The following is a 17,319-nucleotide window of genomic DNA, read 5'->3' as shown; positions in this document are numbered from 1 at the left end:
CCCCAGACGAGCTTTTACCGCTTCCTCCAACTGAGACATGCTTGTGAGAAACAATTTAAAGCCCTATCCTTAAATTTAGAGTGCGGCCCACTAGAGTCAGTAGCCAGGAGGAAAGTCCCATGTAAACCTATTTCTTCCTTTTATGCTGAAATTGTTAAAATGCAAGAATCTCCTATTAGACGATCCTTTGTTAAATGGGCTGAGGATATTCCCGAGTTGGAAGATTCTCATTTGGAGGAGTGGCGTCTGAGATGGAAAACGTCGGTTATAAGTGCGAGAGATCAGCTCATTCAAGCGAAATGGATGCACAGAGTGTACTTGACCCCACTGCGTCTCTATCAGATGCGGCAGTTGCCGAATCCAGGATGTGATAGATGTGGGGAGGTGAGGGGCTCTTTCTTCCATATGGTGTGGCTCTGCCCGGTGATGAAGACATATTGGAAAGGAATTTGTAACTTTATTAATGTTAAGTTGGGGCTCCCAGGGATCTGTAATCCAGTAATATGCTTACTAGGGTTAGTTTCTGAAGTTACTCCTTCCAAATATAATAGAATACTGTTAAGATTGTTGATGTTCTATGGGAGGAAGAATATACTTTTGAACTGGAAACCGCCCAAGTGTCCTACAGTGAGCCAATGGGTAATCCTTATAAATAATGACCTGCAAATGTATAAATTGACATACGAGGCAAGGGGATTGACTGATCGATTTAATAATATCTGGGGCCTTTGGGTCCGGGCGGAGGGTACGACTTGAAGTCATTGACGATGGCGAATGTATCACCCATTGTATGTTTGTGTGAGTGTTTGTGTATGAGTGAGCTCTAGAAGCAACTTAGTGACAACAGTGACACCTTGTATTATAGTCATTTATATGTCTTTTATGGTCAAGATACATGTTAATGATGGACTTGCCGATGTGAGTGCATGTTTCATGGAAGATTGTTCTTCTTTGTTCTCCCTCAGGGAGTGTTGTATTAAATGCAAAAATGTTAAATAAACACTATTAAAAAAAAAAAAAGAACAAGATAGTGCCCAAGGGACTGAGAATTCAAATAGTTCCTGCTTTCAGGTCTAGATCCCCTTGCCTTTTTAAAAGATGGGCAAAGGAGCTAACTGATTATGGCTCATGCAGATTCTATTGGATGAATTAAAAAAGAATTTTGACAATAGCCTGTCAACCTCCGCCATACATGTGCGGCAAAAGTTGGGTATTTAAACATAGTGCCCACTCACATAGTTGTGTGACTGCTGTTTTACACAGCAGACACACGGAAGCAATGATCAGCACCAATCACGGACATTTAACCCCACAGATGCAGTGGTCAGTTGCGACCACAGTATCTGAGAGGTCTTTCCTGGGAGCACTGCGCTCCTGGGCCCCATGGCACCCCAGTTCCAAGATCGAGGGAGCTGTTTGGTTGCTGTGGCAGCCTCGGGCCTTCTCATTGCTCCGTGGCCTGCTACAGCTATGAGTGCTGTACTCAACTATCTTCAGAACTCCCATAGAAATGCTCCATTCTTTTTAGGTGAGCTGCAGGGGGTACGGGGCCCCCATTCTTGTGATCAGTGGGGGTCCCAGCAGTAGGACCCCCACCGATCTGATAGGTATCCCCTATCTTGTGGATAGGAGATAACTTTTACCAACTGCAATACCCCTTTAATAATGTTATTATAATTTAAATCCCTTGTAAAATAACGCCCAATGTTCAACAAAATAAGTGCCTCTAAAAGTTCCTGTTTTATCAAGGACCACAGCTGATTTTTTTTTTACAATTTTCCGCTTTGAGAACAGTCACTTGAAACTGGGGTGCAGACAAGAGTAAGGCCGGGTTCACACGAACGTGTGTGACCCGTGCCTGTGAAGCGGCCCGCAAATAGCGGGCCGCAATGCTTGTTCGCCGGCCGTAGGTCAGCCGCATCGGATCGCGGACCCATTCACTTTAATGGGTCCGCGATCCGGCCGTTCCGCGAAAAGATAGGACTTGTTCTATCTTTTAGCGGAACGGAACAACGGGACGTAACCCCAGGAGGCACTCCGTAGTGCTTCCGAGGGGTCCCGTCCCGTGCGGCCGTTCCGCGATTCCGGATTAGCGGACCCATTGAAGTGAATGGGTCCGCATCCGTGATGCGGAATTCACACGGAACTGTGGCCGTGTATTGCGGCCCGCGATTTGCGGGCCGCAATACGGCCACGGATCACACACGTTCGTGTGAACTTAGCCTAAGGCCTCATCCTCATTTCTGCATCAGCGTAACATCCGTGAAAGAAAGCATACGTGTTTCATCCATGAAGATGTCCATGAAGGATCCGTGGCTGGTCCGGGTGTCTGTTTTACCATCCATGTGTCATCCGTAATTCACTGACATTGCTCAGCTGAAAATTAATTTCCAAAGAATCTCCTATCAGTCTTTAGTGAAAAAACAGATGCAACACGGATGCCATGGCGTGCTTGGGCCGCATCACGGATCAAAGTAGTGCCGGATCTACGGTCAGTAAAAATACTGAAATGTAAACAGACATATTGAAATCAATGGGTACGTGTTCTGTCAACATGAAATGCAGACAGCACACAACAGTGAAAAATGGAAATGTGGACAAGGCCTAAGAAGAATGCTAACATTTTGGCATCAATGAGCAGTACTGGTTATTTCTCACTGGGAGAACATATAAACTCCATGTGAACAGAACCTTAGGTTTGTATTTTGCATGTAGGAACAGCAGTGCAGTGCCTACAAATAACATCCCGGATCTATCATGCCTTCACTCCAGAATTCTGGCTTCAAAATGGGGCTTTTGCGATTTTTTTCAGGCTCACTTCAGCAAACATTTGGCGACTTTTTGCATTTTTCCTCCATTCACTCCAGTTCTGTAAAGTGCACATGGTTAGCTATGTTAATGAGTTTCACTCCAGATTTATCACTGAGACTTTTTTTTAAAGTTGCAAAAATAGTCGCAATCTCACTCCAGTAGCAGGGTTAGGAAAATCGGAGCAGAGTAGGAAAATCAGAGCAGCTTTTATAGACAAAAGTACTAGGTTTAAAGGGATTCTCCGGGAACTAAGAAAATGAAAATATTTAAATATTACTTTATTATAAATATATTCTCAAATTCCTTTCATTAGTTATAATGGATAGTATTGTCTGTGGAGCAATCATCAGGGGAAACAAAATGGCAGCTGTCCCATTAGTTTACACAAAACCTGCCCTGATCACACATGAGGACAAGTTACTTTACAGCACTGAGGTAAAGAGCTACCTCATACTCCTTCTCCTCTCTACTTGTCAGGGATTATCATCCTGAATACAGATGATAAGAACTTTAGGAGACATGAAGTACAGAGAGGATGGACAGGACAGGCTGTGGTAATGTGTTGCTGTGGTAATGGAGACTGCATACAAGTGCTGCTGCTCATTATCCACACCTCACCCTCCTCTCATGTCTCCTCATTATCTCCATTCCCACAAGGATTCACCTGTATTCAGAATCATGATTCCTGACAAGCAGAGCAGAGAGGATGAGGTAGCACTATGGCTCATTGTGGTGAAGTCCAGGAATTTCTGGACAGTTGGCAGCCCTGATCTTGGCTTGCAGGAGCTGAATCCAGATATCCTGCCATATAACCAGGAAAAGGTGTGCAGTATAGTCAATAACACACCTGTAACAAATATACATATGCACAGTTAAGGCTACTTTCACACTATTGTTTTCAATTCCACTAATGATATCCGTCATAGGATCTCAATAGCGGATGAAAACGCTTCCTTTTTGCCCCCATTCATTGTCAATGGGGACAAAACTGAACTGAACTAAATGGAGTGCACCAAAATGCATTCCGTTCCGTTTGTTGCGCTCCCATCACGGACAGAATAACGATGCAAGCAGCGTTTTTCTGTCCGCTATGTGGTGCGCAGCAAGACGGAGCCGTCCTGACACACAATGTAAGTCAATGGGGACTGATACGTTTTCTCTGACACAATAGAAAACGGATCCGTCCCCCATTGACTTTCAATGGTGTTCATGACGGATCCGTCATGGCTATATAAGACATAATACAACCAGATCCGTTCATGACGGATGCAGGCGGTTGTATAATATTATTGTAACTGAAGCGTTTTTGCAGATCCATGATGGATCCGCAAAAAACTCTAGTGTGAAAGTAGCCTTATATACACACATACAGACAATATACACACACATACACAGCATATACACACATGCACACAGCTTATATACACAAATACTTTGTGGTCGGGGCTATCTTGGAAAGACGAGCCCCTGGACAACCCCCCTCCCCCACCTACGTAACTAACTGGACTAAGCGGCTTGATTTGTGCCATAACCGCTGCGTAGGAGGGACACCTGAAAGAGGGCATACCCTGGAGAATGTAACCAGTATAAGGGCGGGTTAGGAGGGAACGCCGCTCTGATGCAGAACGCAGGGGAGGAAGCCTGGTCTGTTAATGAAGGCTCCAGGTACCCCTCCCACAAACACAGGCCAATAAATCGGCCTTAACACTTGTAGTCGGGGCTATCTAGGAAAGACAAGCCCCTGGACAACCCCCCACCTACCGATCTAACTGGACTAAGCGGCTTGATTTGTGCCATAACCGCTGCGTAGGAGGGACACCTGAAAGAGGGCAAAACACCACAACTGGGGAGTAGCAAGTTTATTACCAACAGTATCACATAACCAACTTCTGAAACGCCGACAACATCTCATGTTTAGGCTACGGAATGTATCTATTAAAACAAGAGGAGCGCCATCGACCGAGCTTACGGATAACATGAGCCGGGACCTTGTTTCTGGAGGCAACTGAAGCAGCTCCTATCCTGAAAGAGTGCCCCGACACGTAAGTAGGGATTTAAGCCTAAATTAGACACTAAAATGCGGACATGCACCACAAACTGAGAGGTAGTGAGAGGTGCAATGGGAAAAGGCAACAGATAACGAGTTAGTCCAGAACTAGTGCTGCGTAGGGAGGAACTGTGGCCCCTATGTCGTCTGCTTCTGGCCTGCGAAAAAAAGGAGAAGTTAGCCCATGACAACCCATCAGCCGCGACGTTCTGTGAGCCTGGGACATGGGAGCAACAGTAATGAAAATTATGTAGCAGAGAGAGCTGAACTAGACGTCTCGCGAGAGACATAACGTACGGTGATTTAGACCTCCCTTTCGCTAAAATATCCACAGTGGATGAATTATCTGAAATAAACACGACTGTAGAATTGGCCCACAAGCTACCCCACACATACGCAGCCGCCACGATAGGGTATAATTCAAACAGAGCAGACGTCTGCAGAAAATTCGGAACCTGCCTAACTTCATTGGGCTAAGTACCCGCCAACCAGTGGGTGCCAAAAATGGCAGCAAAACCATAACCAGCTGCCGCGTCAGAAAAGACCATGGGGAGACTAATTACTGGTGGCCGGGATGAAGAAAAAAAAAACGTTCCAGTGGCTCAGAAAATGGTCCCACGTGGCCAGGGCTGCCTTGGCCATGTGCATCTAAGTGCACTGAGCTATCCTGATGCGCTGCCTCGGGAAGGAGGGCCAACAATCGGGAAATAAAGGACCTACCCTGGGGAATAATACGCATCGCAAAGTTTAACATGCCCAATAATGACTGTAAATCTGCCTTCGTTGTCACCCTCACTACGGTGAACTTGTGAATGACCTCCTTGATCCTAACTAACTTATCTTCTGGCAGTCTGGCTAACATATTTTCAGAGTCCAACACAATCCCTAGAAAAGTGATAAGAGAGGAAGGGCCTTCAACCTTCTTAGGTGACACCGGCACACCTAGCTGAGAAAAAACAGCCAACAAAGTTTTGAGTCTGTGCGGTGTACCACCTGGGGATTCAATCAATAAAAAGTCATCCAGGTAGTGTATAACATGTTCGCAGTGGAACTTGGACTCCAGGATCCAATGCAGGGCCTGCGCAAACTGATCAAATAACCAAGGGCTACTCTTGGAGCCGAAAGTTACATTTGTGGCAAAATAATAAAAATCCCTCCATTTAATGCCATGCCATTGCCAGAGCGCAGGCATGATGGGAAGGAGTTTAAAAGCATCAGATATGTCAGCCTTGGATAGGTGGGCATCCAGACCTAACTGCATAATAGTTGCTATGGCCTGGTCTATAGTGGAATACTTCATGCTCACCTCTTCAGACAGGATAAGGGAGTTTAAACTAGTGATATGAGACCCATGCGGGGCCGATAGATCATAAATCAGCCTTTCTTTCTTGCTAAACTTGCCGGTAACTACCCCTATCGGGCTGATCCTCCACCATTCAAACAGCGACACTTTGAAAGGCCCTATAAGAAACCCCTTCTCGACCTCAGTCTGTAATAACTTTGTCAACTGACTTTGGTGCTTTCTCGGCAGACTGCAAGTTTCTACACTCATGCGTGACCTCAGGCAGCGCGACCAGTCCCGTGTGGAAACCTGGCACGAAACCTGTGACCAGGAAGTTAACAAACTCCGGGTCATGATGACCTAGCAGACATGACTGTAAATAATCAGTGTTAACGACACTCATGTACGCTTTGTCTGACTTTAATGTACACCCTACCTTAGGATGAGCTCGGAAACAATTGATACACACATGGAGCAGACAACATTGACCGTAGTTGCACGCTGCGAAGTTGAAGTTGTTTTAAATCTGGGATCTCCCTAAAAATTTGATAGGGCGACCTAATTTATCGACCGTGCCAGTACCTTTGAGAGCATCCGATGGGCCAGCTGAAGGGGCTCTAGGGGCTGTCTCTGCACCGACAGCAGAAAGATGACTCCATTCGGCCGTATGTAATATAGATTGGCACAAAGAACATGCCGGTGCTTTAAGCCCTGCGAAATGTCTGCAGAAGAGCTCAGTGTCAATATGAGCCCAATTTGTAGTAAATTGAAACTGACTGAGTGCCGCTGCAGAACCGAGAGGCATGCATGCACCCCGAAGCCGACTGTGGAGACCAAAACCTCAACAGAAGGCCTCGAGGAGGTGGAAACGTGCAAACCTAGGCCAGCCCTGTGACAATGCTAAACCGTGACCCACCCCTGAGCGTGACATTTAGCTCGTGCGAATCACATGCCAAAAGAATATTATATATATTTTTTTTTTTGTAAGGTGCATGCAAAGAAAGAGAAGTGCCAATGCATGGCAACCGCCAGCTGGCGAAGAAACTTACCAGAACCCTGGTGAAAAACAAGCTAAATACGACGGAAATAGAGGGTCCGAACCTGCCAATGATTTATACAAGATTGTGTAAGTAACGATGACACGAAACTTAGCTTAACGTACACCAAGCTAACACACAAATCTAGCAGGCTGATTTCAGCCTGCATTTGTGGGAGGGGCGCAGGGCTTTTAAAAATCCCTGCTGCCCCGTACCAGGGTACGCACAGACTTCCTGTGCCTCACTTCCAGTCCGAAGTTCGTGGCACCCTGGTCTTTCGCCGGACAGGTCAGGCTCGGCGTCCTACCTTCCTCCCAGCGACTGCTCCCCGTACGTCCGGGTAAGTAAGAAGAGCCCCCGGTGGCTGCTGCGGGTGGCTGCCTGCAGGCGGCTCTCTCTCATCTTTCCATTCCGGCAGGACACCGATCACCTGCACGTGTCCCACCGAGCTATCTTCCTCTCTGGCAGCAGCGCCACTCGGCGTAGCGTCAGGGGGTGGGGTTCCCCTGTCAACGGCGTCCATTGTCATGGTTACGCGGCCGCAGCGTATCATCAGTTCCAGTTGGGGCGCTCATATTTCATTAGGGCAGCCCAATGCCCCTCTGGTAGTTTTTCCCTCGTTTATCGCCTGGCTCCTCGAGCAGCGCATGGCAGGGCTCTCCCGGGAGACTGCTACTTTGTGTTTTGGTGTTGCAATTAAAGTTTTAAAAAAAATAATTAATAAATTAAAAATATATATTTTTCTTTAAATGTTGTTTTGTAAGGCCGGGAGCTGGACCGCAGCCAGGGGGCCATGCTTCTCCGCCATTCTATACTGGGTGTATATGTATATTCAGGGGTTCGGCTTTCTTGCCTCTCACGCACCTCCATTTTTTACTCCACTGGTCTTGTTTCTCACATCTGGTGCACAGTTACAAGAAAAAGTAGGTGAACCCTTTGGAATGATATGGATTTCGGCACAAATTGGTCATAAAATGTGATCTGATCTTTATCTGTCACAACAATAGACAATCACAGTCTGCTTAAACTAATAACACACAAAGAATTAAATGTTACCATGTTTTTATTGAACACACCATGTAAACATTCACAGTGCAGGTGGAAAAAGTATGTGAACCCTTGGATTTAATAACTGGTTGAACCTCCTTTGGCAGCAATAACTTCAACCAAACGTTTCCTGTAGTTGCAGATCAGACGTGCACAACGGTCAGGAGTAATTCTTGACCATTACTCTTTACAGAACTGTTTCAGTTCAGCAATATTCTTGGGATGTCTGGTGTGAATCGCTTTCTTGAGGTCATGCCACAGCACCTCAATCGGGCTGAGGTCAGGACTCTGACTGGGCCACTCCAGAAGGCGTATTTTCTTCTGTTAAAGCCATTCTGTTGTTGATTTAATTCTATGCTTTGGGTCGTTGTCCTGTTGCAACACCCATCTTCTGTTGAGCTTCAGCTGGTGGACAGATGGTCTTAAGTTCTCCTGCAACATGTCTTGATAAACTTGGGAATTAAATTTTCCTTCGATGATAGCAATCCGTCCAGGCCCTGATGCAACAAAGCAGCCCCAAACCATGATGCCCCCACCACCATACTTCACAGTTGGGATAAGGTTTTGATGTTGGTGTGCTGTGCCTCTTTTTCTCCACACATAGTGTTGTGTGTTTCTTTCAAACAACTCAACTTTGGTTTCATCTGTCCACAGAATATTTTGCCAGTACTGCTGTGGAACATCCAGGTGCTCTTGTGAAAAACTGTAAACGTGCAGCAATGTTTTTTTTGGACAGCAGTGGCTTCCTCTGTGATATCCTCCCATGAAATCCATTCTTGTTTAGTGTTTTACATATCATAGATTCGCTAACAGGGATGTTAGCATATGCCAGAGACTTTTGTAAGTCTTTAGCTGACACTCTAGGATTCTTCTTCACCTCATTGAGCAGTCTGTGCTGTGCTCTTTCAGTCATCTTTACAGGACGGCCGCTCCTAGGGAGAGTAGCAGCAGTGCTGAACTTTCTCCATTTATAGACAATTTGTCTTACCGTGGCCTGATGAACAGCAAGGGTTTTGGAGATACTTTTATAACCCTTTTCCAGCTTTATGCAAGTCAACAATTCTTAATCGTAGGTCTTCTGAGAGGTCTTTTGTGTGAGGCATCATTCACATCAGGCAATGCTTCTTATGAAAAGCAAACCCAGAACTGGTGTGTGTTTTTTATAGGGCAGGGCAGCTGTAACCAACACCTACAATCTCATCTCATTGATTGGACTCCAGTTGGCTGACACCTCACTCCAATTAGCTCTTGGAGATGTCATTAGTCTAGGGGTTCACATACTTTTTCCACCTGCACTGTGAATGTTTACATGGTGTGTTCAATAAAAACATGGTAACATTTAATTCTTTGTGTGTTATTAGTTTAAGCAGACTGTGATTGTCTATTGTTGTGACTTAGATGAAGATCAGATCACATTTTATGACCAATTTGTGCAGAAATCCATATCATTCCAAAGCGTTCACATACTTTTTCTTGCAACTGTATTTTTCCGTGATCATGTACAGTAGGTGTTTGTGACATTGTGTTTTCAGCACGACAGCGTCGCGCTGATACTCGGCGACGTGGTGCCGAGATCTCGCACTCACTGGGATAGCGACAGCACATCCCAGCAAGCGCGTCATAGAAGAGGCGGGAGATCCGACTTGGATTCCCGCCAATTCTACACGTGTGCGGCGTTTGTTATGAATCCTGAGGGGGAAGTCCCCGCCGGATTTTAAATAAAAATCCGGCCTGGGTCCCGCCCTCAGGAGCATACCGGGCCCTTAGGTCTGTTATGGGTTGTAAGGAGAGCCCCCCCTACGCCGAAAAAAACGGCGTAGGGGGTCCCCCTACAATCCATACCAGACCCGTATCCAAAGCACGCTACCCGGCCAGCCAGGAAGGGAGTGGGGACGAGCGAGCGCCCCCCCCCCTCCTGAGCCGTACCAGGCTGCATGCCCTCAACATGGGGGGTTGGGTGCTCTGGGGCAGGGGGCGCACTGCGGCCCCCCCACCTCAGAGCACCCTGTCCCCATGTTGATGAGGACAGGGCCCCTTCCCGACAACCCTGGCCGTTGGTTGTCGGGGTATGCGGGCGGGAGGCTTATCGGAATCTGGGAGCCCCCTTTAATAAGGGGGGCCCCCAGATACCGGCCCCCCACCCTAAGTGAATGAGTATGGGGTACATCGTACCCCTACCCATTCACCTGCAAGAAAAGTGGTAAAAACACAAATAAACCACACAGTGTATTAAAATATTTTATTTTTCTGCTCCGGAGGCCGCCCCCTGTCTTCTTTATTAGCTCTTTTACCAGGGGGGGCTCTTCTTCTTCCGATATCCCGACGGGTCTTCTCCGCTATCCGGGGGGGGTCTTCTCAACTCTCCGGGGTTCTCCTTCTGTCTTCTCCTTCTGTCTTGTTGTCTCCTTCTGTCTTCTGTCTCCGGGGGGGGCTCTTCTTCTTCCGATATCCCGACGGGTCTTCTCCGCTATCCGGGGGGGTCTTCTCAACTCTCCGGGGTTCTCCTTCTGTCTTCTCCTTCTGTCTTGTTGTCTCCTTCTGTCTTCTGTCTCTGGGGGGGGCTCTTCTTCTTCCGATATCCCGACGGGTCTTCTCCGCTATCCGGGGGGGTCTTCTCAACTCTTCGGGGTTCTCCTTCTGTCTTCTCCTTCTGTTCTTCTTCTGTCTTCTCCTTCCTTCTTGTTGTCTCGGCGCACCCCGGTTCTTCGTCTCGCGAGACTCGGCGCACCCCGATTCTTCTCTCTGTTGTTGACTCGGCGCACCCCGGTTCTCGCGAGACGAAGAATCGGGGTGCGCCGAGTCTCGCGAGACGAAGAACCGGGGTGCGCCGAGTCAACAACAGAGAGAAGAATCGGGGTGCGCCGAGTCTCGCGAGACGAAGAACCGGGGTGCGCCGAGACAACAAGAAGGAAGGAGAAGACAGAAGAAGAACAGAAGGAGAAGACAGAAGGAGAACCCCGAAGAGTTGAGAAGACCCCCCCGGATAGCGGAGAAGACCCGTCGGGATATCGGAAGAAGAAGAGCCCCCCCCGGAGACAGAAGACAGAAGGAGACAACAAGACAGAAGGAGAAGACAGAAGGAGAACCCCGGAGAGTTGAGAAGACCCCCCCCGGATAGCGGAGAAGACCCGTCGGGATATCGGAAGAAGAAGAGCCCCCCCTGGTAAAAGAGCTAATAAAGAAGACAGGGGGCGGCCTCCGGAGCAGAAAAATAAAATATTTTAATACACTGTGTGGTTTATTTGTGTTTTTACCACTTTTCTTGCAGGTGAATGGGTAGGGGTACGATGTACCCCATACTCATTCACTTAGGGTGGGGGGCCGGTATCTGGGGGCCCCCCTTATTAAAGGGGGCTCCCAGATTCCGTTAAGCCTCCCGCCCGCATACCCCGACAACCAACGGCCAGGGTTGTCGGGAAGGGGCCCTGTCCTCATCAACATGGGGACAGGGTGCTCTGAGGTGGGGGGGCCGCAGTGCGCCCCCTGCCCCAGAGCACCCAACCCCCCATGTTGAGGGCATGCAGCCTGGTACGGCTCAGGAGGGGGGGGGGGGCGCTCGCTCGTCCCCACTCCCTTCCTGGCTGGCCGGGTAGCGTGCTTTGGATACGGGTCTGGTATGGATTGTAGGGGGACCCCCTACGCCGTTTTTTTCGGCGTAGGGGGGGCTCTCCTTACAACCCATAACAGACCTAAGGGCCCGGTATGCTCCTGAGGGCGGGACCCAGGCCGGATTTTTATTTAAAATCCGGCGGGGACTTCCCCCTCAGGATTCATAACAAACGCCGCACACGTGTAGAATTGGCGGGAATCCAAGTCGGATCTCCCGCCTCTTCTATGACGCGCTTGCTCTCCATCGCGGCAAGCCAGCTCGGCGCTGGCTCCCGCGATGGGGCTCGTATGTGCTCAATCTCGCCGAGAAATACGGCGAGATTGACACAAAATCGGGTTCACCTACTGTATGTTTCCACGTCTCTCGTTATCGTTCACGTTTGTCTGGTTTGATACGCTCAGACCAGGTTATTCCGCCGGTTACGCCCAGGCAGCTGTATATTCAGCCAGTTCGTCTCATTTCGTAAGGCCACGATGCCCGCCAGGTACGCCCTGGCGCCCACCGGCCAACACGTAAACATATTGTCTTACCTGTGATGTATGTCCCCACGTCTTCTTTCTCTACGTCCAGGGTCTGATGCGCTCAGGCCATGTCCTAGCAGCTAATACGCTCAGGCTGCATGACTGCTTGGAAGGGTATTCCCATCACTCTTTTTTTAATACTTACCTGCTCCCGGCGCACCGTCCACTTCCTGGTTTCGGCAGGGGGCAGGCTCCATCCTGAAAGGGGTGGGAATTAGTCAATTAAATATTTAGAAAATGATCACTATTAAATCATTAACAGATTTAGCAGTGATCATTAAGATGGAAATACCCCTTTAACTAGTTCTTCTCGTTATGTCAGGCCACGGTACTCGCCAGGTACGCCCTGGCACCTGCCAGCCAACAGGTAAACATATTGTCTTGCCTGTCATGTAAGTCCTCACGTCTCCTCTCTCCACGTCCAGGGTCTGATGCGCTCAGGCCTCGTTCTAGCACCTGATATGCTCAGGCTGCATGTCTGCTTAACTAATTCTTCTCGTTATGTCATGCCACGGTACCCGCCAGGTATGCCCTGGCACCCGTCAGCCAATCTGTAAATGTGCTGTTTACCCATGTATCTCCGTTACCAGCCTAGCTTGTCTGCTGTCATGTTTCATTCCTATGTCTTACCGTCAACATTTCTTCATTTGGTCTGATACGCTCGGGCCACGTTTGTTGTTCACCTGATACGCTCAGGTTGCATGTCTATTTCATCTAACTTGTTCTCGTACACCATGTGCTCTCTAGTCTTCTCGGTCTTTATGTCCTTCTTACCATCTTAGCCTGTCAGGTCGCAGGTCCGTCTGGGCCTGGCCGAAAAATTCGCTCTGGTCTATCTGATGTGTTATTGGTCACCTTGTTCTCTTGGTCTCAGGTCGCTTCCAACTCACTTTCACGTTTTGGGTTGGTTTTCCGGGTACCCCTGCGGTGCCCCATCTCGATTGGTATGCCCAGGCTCAATCCTAGCATGTGTCCTCCTATTGTCCCCGCCAAGCACACCCTGGCCGGGATCTCACGTACCCAAAGCATGGTTCGTCTCGTCCAGGCATCCCCTCCTATCAATGGTTCATGTCGCTCGTCGTTCACTTCGTTTCTTTATGCCAACAATCACAGTCACTATGCTTGGTTCTGCATTAGTCCAGTTAGTAATCTACAACCCAGCCAGGAGCCGTTGTAATGCTGTCCTTCCATTCCATAGCTAGAGGTCTACGGACTTGTTTTATAGGGTGAAAAATCCTCGGAAGTTGTTTTTCGAAAGATTTAATTGCCATTGTTCTGGTAAGTAAAGGTTCCTTCAGCAAATTTCCTGACGCTCGGTTATCCAATTGCGGCAATATCTGCCATTTATTTCAGGTGATACTCCTTTTAGGCTCGATCAGTTACGCTCTTCCAACTCCAGCCAACATGTCTTACGGCTCCGATCTTGAGGATGCAGTTTCGACCATTGAATCCGCGGTATCCGGAAGAGCCAGCAACGCCTCTTACCGAAGCTGGACAATCCCAAAGTTAATTTCAGAACTTAACAAACGGGGGATACGTCATTCAGCTTCAGCACGCAAGGCCGAACTATATGACCTACTGTTCCCCGAGCCATCCAGGGCACCACCAGAACAAGTGTCTATGTCCACCATTCAGTTATCCTTAACTCAACTCCACGCCACCACCAATAGCCTGTCGAGTTCCATTTCCGACATTAATGCAAGGTTACAGGCGGTGGAAAGTAGGGATGCCTCACCCTCCTCAGCAGTAGCATCTGGGTCTGGCACAGCTTCCTCCTGACCACCCTCCCCAGGTAGGGTTCCCGGGGCACCGCAAATTGCGCCGTCCTTCTTCCTCCCTGAGAACATAAGGAAGGACATCTTAGAAGGCAAAGACGTCAATCTGGCGACTATCCTCATCTCCACTCACGATACGGTGGAGAATAGAACCATCGCATGCGGTGATGTGTCGGTGGTTCTGAAATCCAGAGATACACGTCTAAACAAAAAGCTCACTGTTCCAGAGTTCGTGCTAGCTTTTAGCCTTTACAGGGACATAATCTGTTCGGCACAACCCAGCAGGAGGGAGGAGCTAGACACTTATTTATATAGGGTCACCGAATTGGGGTACAAATACGGAGGATTTGCATTCTACGACTACCATCGGTCTTTTTCGGCAAAAGCTGCTGCTACACTCGCCCAGTTCCAGCACACCACAAACTGGGCGTCCCTCGATATGGAGCTATTCTGCAGGCACTTTTCTGGGCTTAAAGCCCCGAATTGCACCAACTGCCAGTCGGTACTGCACTCCTCCGATTGGTGCCCCAATTCAAACGCATCTTCCCAAGCAAAGCCGAAGCCCAGCCCCTCCAGCCTCCAAAAACCCAGCCCGCTGCTAGACAAATTGGGACGGCCTATCGTATTGTTGGGTAAAAAACAGATTTGCAATAATTATAATCTCTTCTTTTGCAACTACAACAAATTCAAGGCGCTTCACATTTGTTCCGTCTGTTTCCGTGCCCACCCACAATCCACCTGTTCCCAACGCTCCGCAAAGAGTTGACTAGCTGACATCAACATTGACTTCCTAGTTACTTGCCTTCAAGATTTCCACAATCCAGCATTCGTGCAGTTTCTCCAAGCAGGCTTCAGCGAAGGTTTCCACACCGGCCTGGTCACTCTGCCCCAAGTTTCCTGGGAGGCCCCTAATTTGGTTTCAGCCGTCGAAGTTGCTGCCAATCCACCCGCATCTTTGGAGATTTTACGGCATCAAATGGAGGGACCAGTATAACTTTGCCACTCGCTTAACATTCGGGTCCAAAAGCAGCCCGTGGCTTTTCGACCAGTTCGCCCAGGCCCTCCATTGGATCCTCGTAAATGTCGGCAATTGTCCCAGGGTAATTCACTACCTGGATGATTTCCTGTTAATAGAACAACCCAATCTCGAACCCGACAGGCTTGAAAAGCTGCTCAGCATTTTTGCGGAGCTGCACGTCCCAGTTGCTCCTGCTAAGGTCAAGGGCCCTTCCCCAACCCTCACCTTCTTGGGTATCTCCCTGGATACCACAAGAATGGAAGCCAGGATTCCCGAGGATAAATTGATCAGGCTGAAGGAAGTCATTGCCAGTTACGTAGGGTCCCGGACAATTTCCAAGGTTCAATTACAGTCACTACTGGGCTCCCTCAATTTTGCCACTAGGATCATGCCACAGGGTCACTCCTTCATGTCACGGCTCCTTCAGTTGTTGCCCGCAACCCCTGACCAGGATTCTCTAATCCATTTGGACCGGAAGGCCTTGGCTGATCTTGCCATGTGGAACGTCTTCCTGTCCGATTGGAACGGCATCTCGCTATTCGTTCCACAATGGAAAGAGACCTTCCCAACGATATACTCTGACGCGGCTGCATCCACCAGGTTTGGGGCCATATTCGGCAGACAATGGCTGGCGGGTCATGGGCCTCCCCAGATACGTTCAGATCCCCAAGCTGTTAGGTCCTCGTCCTTGCTAGAGATCTACCCCATTGTGGCTGCTGCCCAGGCCTGGGGCGGAGAATGGGCTAATCTGCCAGTTTGTTTCATCACCGACAATCGAGCTGTAGTAGATATTCTGGTCAAAGGCAGGTCAGGCTCACCCAGGGTCATGAGTTTTGTCTGCAAACTCACATGGCTATCCTTGCAGTATAATCTCCATATTTCCTGCACACACATTCAGGGCAGCAAAAATGTGGCGGCCGATGCACTGTCCCGACTAAAATTCACCTCTTTCTTTCAGGTCATGCCAGAAGCCCAAAGAATCGGCATCGCCCCTCCAATCTTCCAATCTCTCACTCTGGATTAGACACATATACATCGGCGGCCCAGTCACTCATCCGAAAGTCACTATCGGCCAATTCTGTTAGAAATTATCAAGCGGGTTGGAAGGCATTCAAGGGATTCTCCCAGCTCCATCCTAGAGGGGGCACGGACAGGGTCACCTTCATCATGGCTTTTCTGGCCTATGGCCACAAAGATTTGCATTTAGCTTACAACACTATCAGGTTGTATCTGGCGGGGGTGCAGCATTTCTTCATGATAAAACCCTGCAGCAGCTCTGTTTTCTCTTTTCAGGCTATTAGGGCCACCTTGCGGGGTATTCAGAAAAGCTCTACAAAATCTGAGCCCACCAGGCAGCCCATATCCGGGGAATTGTTTAGGTTATTATCCTCGTCCCTAGACTGGAATCCTTTCGGGCCATTTAAAAGCACAATCCTCAAGGCCGCCCTATATCTTAGCTTTTATGTTTTTTTAAGGCCGGTGAATTCACCAGTACATCGGCCCGGCATCCAGGCCCGGTCTCCAGCCAACTCACACAAAAACACGATCATTTCGTACTCGTCCTGCCCATATCCAAGACATCACAAGTAGGGCCTCCGGTTCAAATAGAGTACTTCAAGACCAGTAATCTATGGTGTCCAGTGGCAGTCCTCCACAAACTCTTATCTATGCTAGGTGCTCGGGCCCCAGACAGCCCCTTACTTCCGTTCCCGTCACGACCACTCACGACGTCACAATTCATCAAGCATATCCGCAGCCTGGCGTCCGGGTCAGGATACGACCCCAAACTGATCTCCGGCCACTCCTTCAGGATCGGGGCAGCATCTGCCGCCTCCAAGCAAGGGGTTCCGGCTCACATTATACGCAAGATGGGACGTTGGCGATCATCATGTTTTTTGCGATACATTCCGCATCCCAAAGATGAAATTGCTAGAGCCTTTACTAGTTTGGTACTGTAAATAATTTCCAATAAATTAGTTCCTACACGTTGCTTCTGCCCCCTTTTTTTTGCCTACCCACGCTCATGGCTAAAGGCACACCACTAGCCAACTTAATTAGGTCAGGTAGTTAGTGCTTGTAGGTTTCAGGTCCATGCCACCGGAGCCAGGACCACAAATATACAGTACAGACCAAAAGTTTGGACACACCTTCTCATTCAAAGAGTTTTCTTT

This window comes from Bufo bufo, chromosome 4, assembly GCF_905171765.1.
Source record: "Bufo bufo chromosome 4, aBufBuf1.1, whole genome shotgun sequence".
Classification (NCBI taxonomy): Eukaryota; Metazoa; Chordata; class Amphibia; order Anura; family Bufonidae; genus Bufo; species Bufo bufo.
This window is presented reverse-complemented; position numbering follows the sequence as displayed.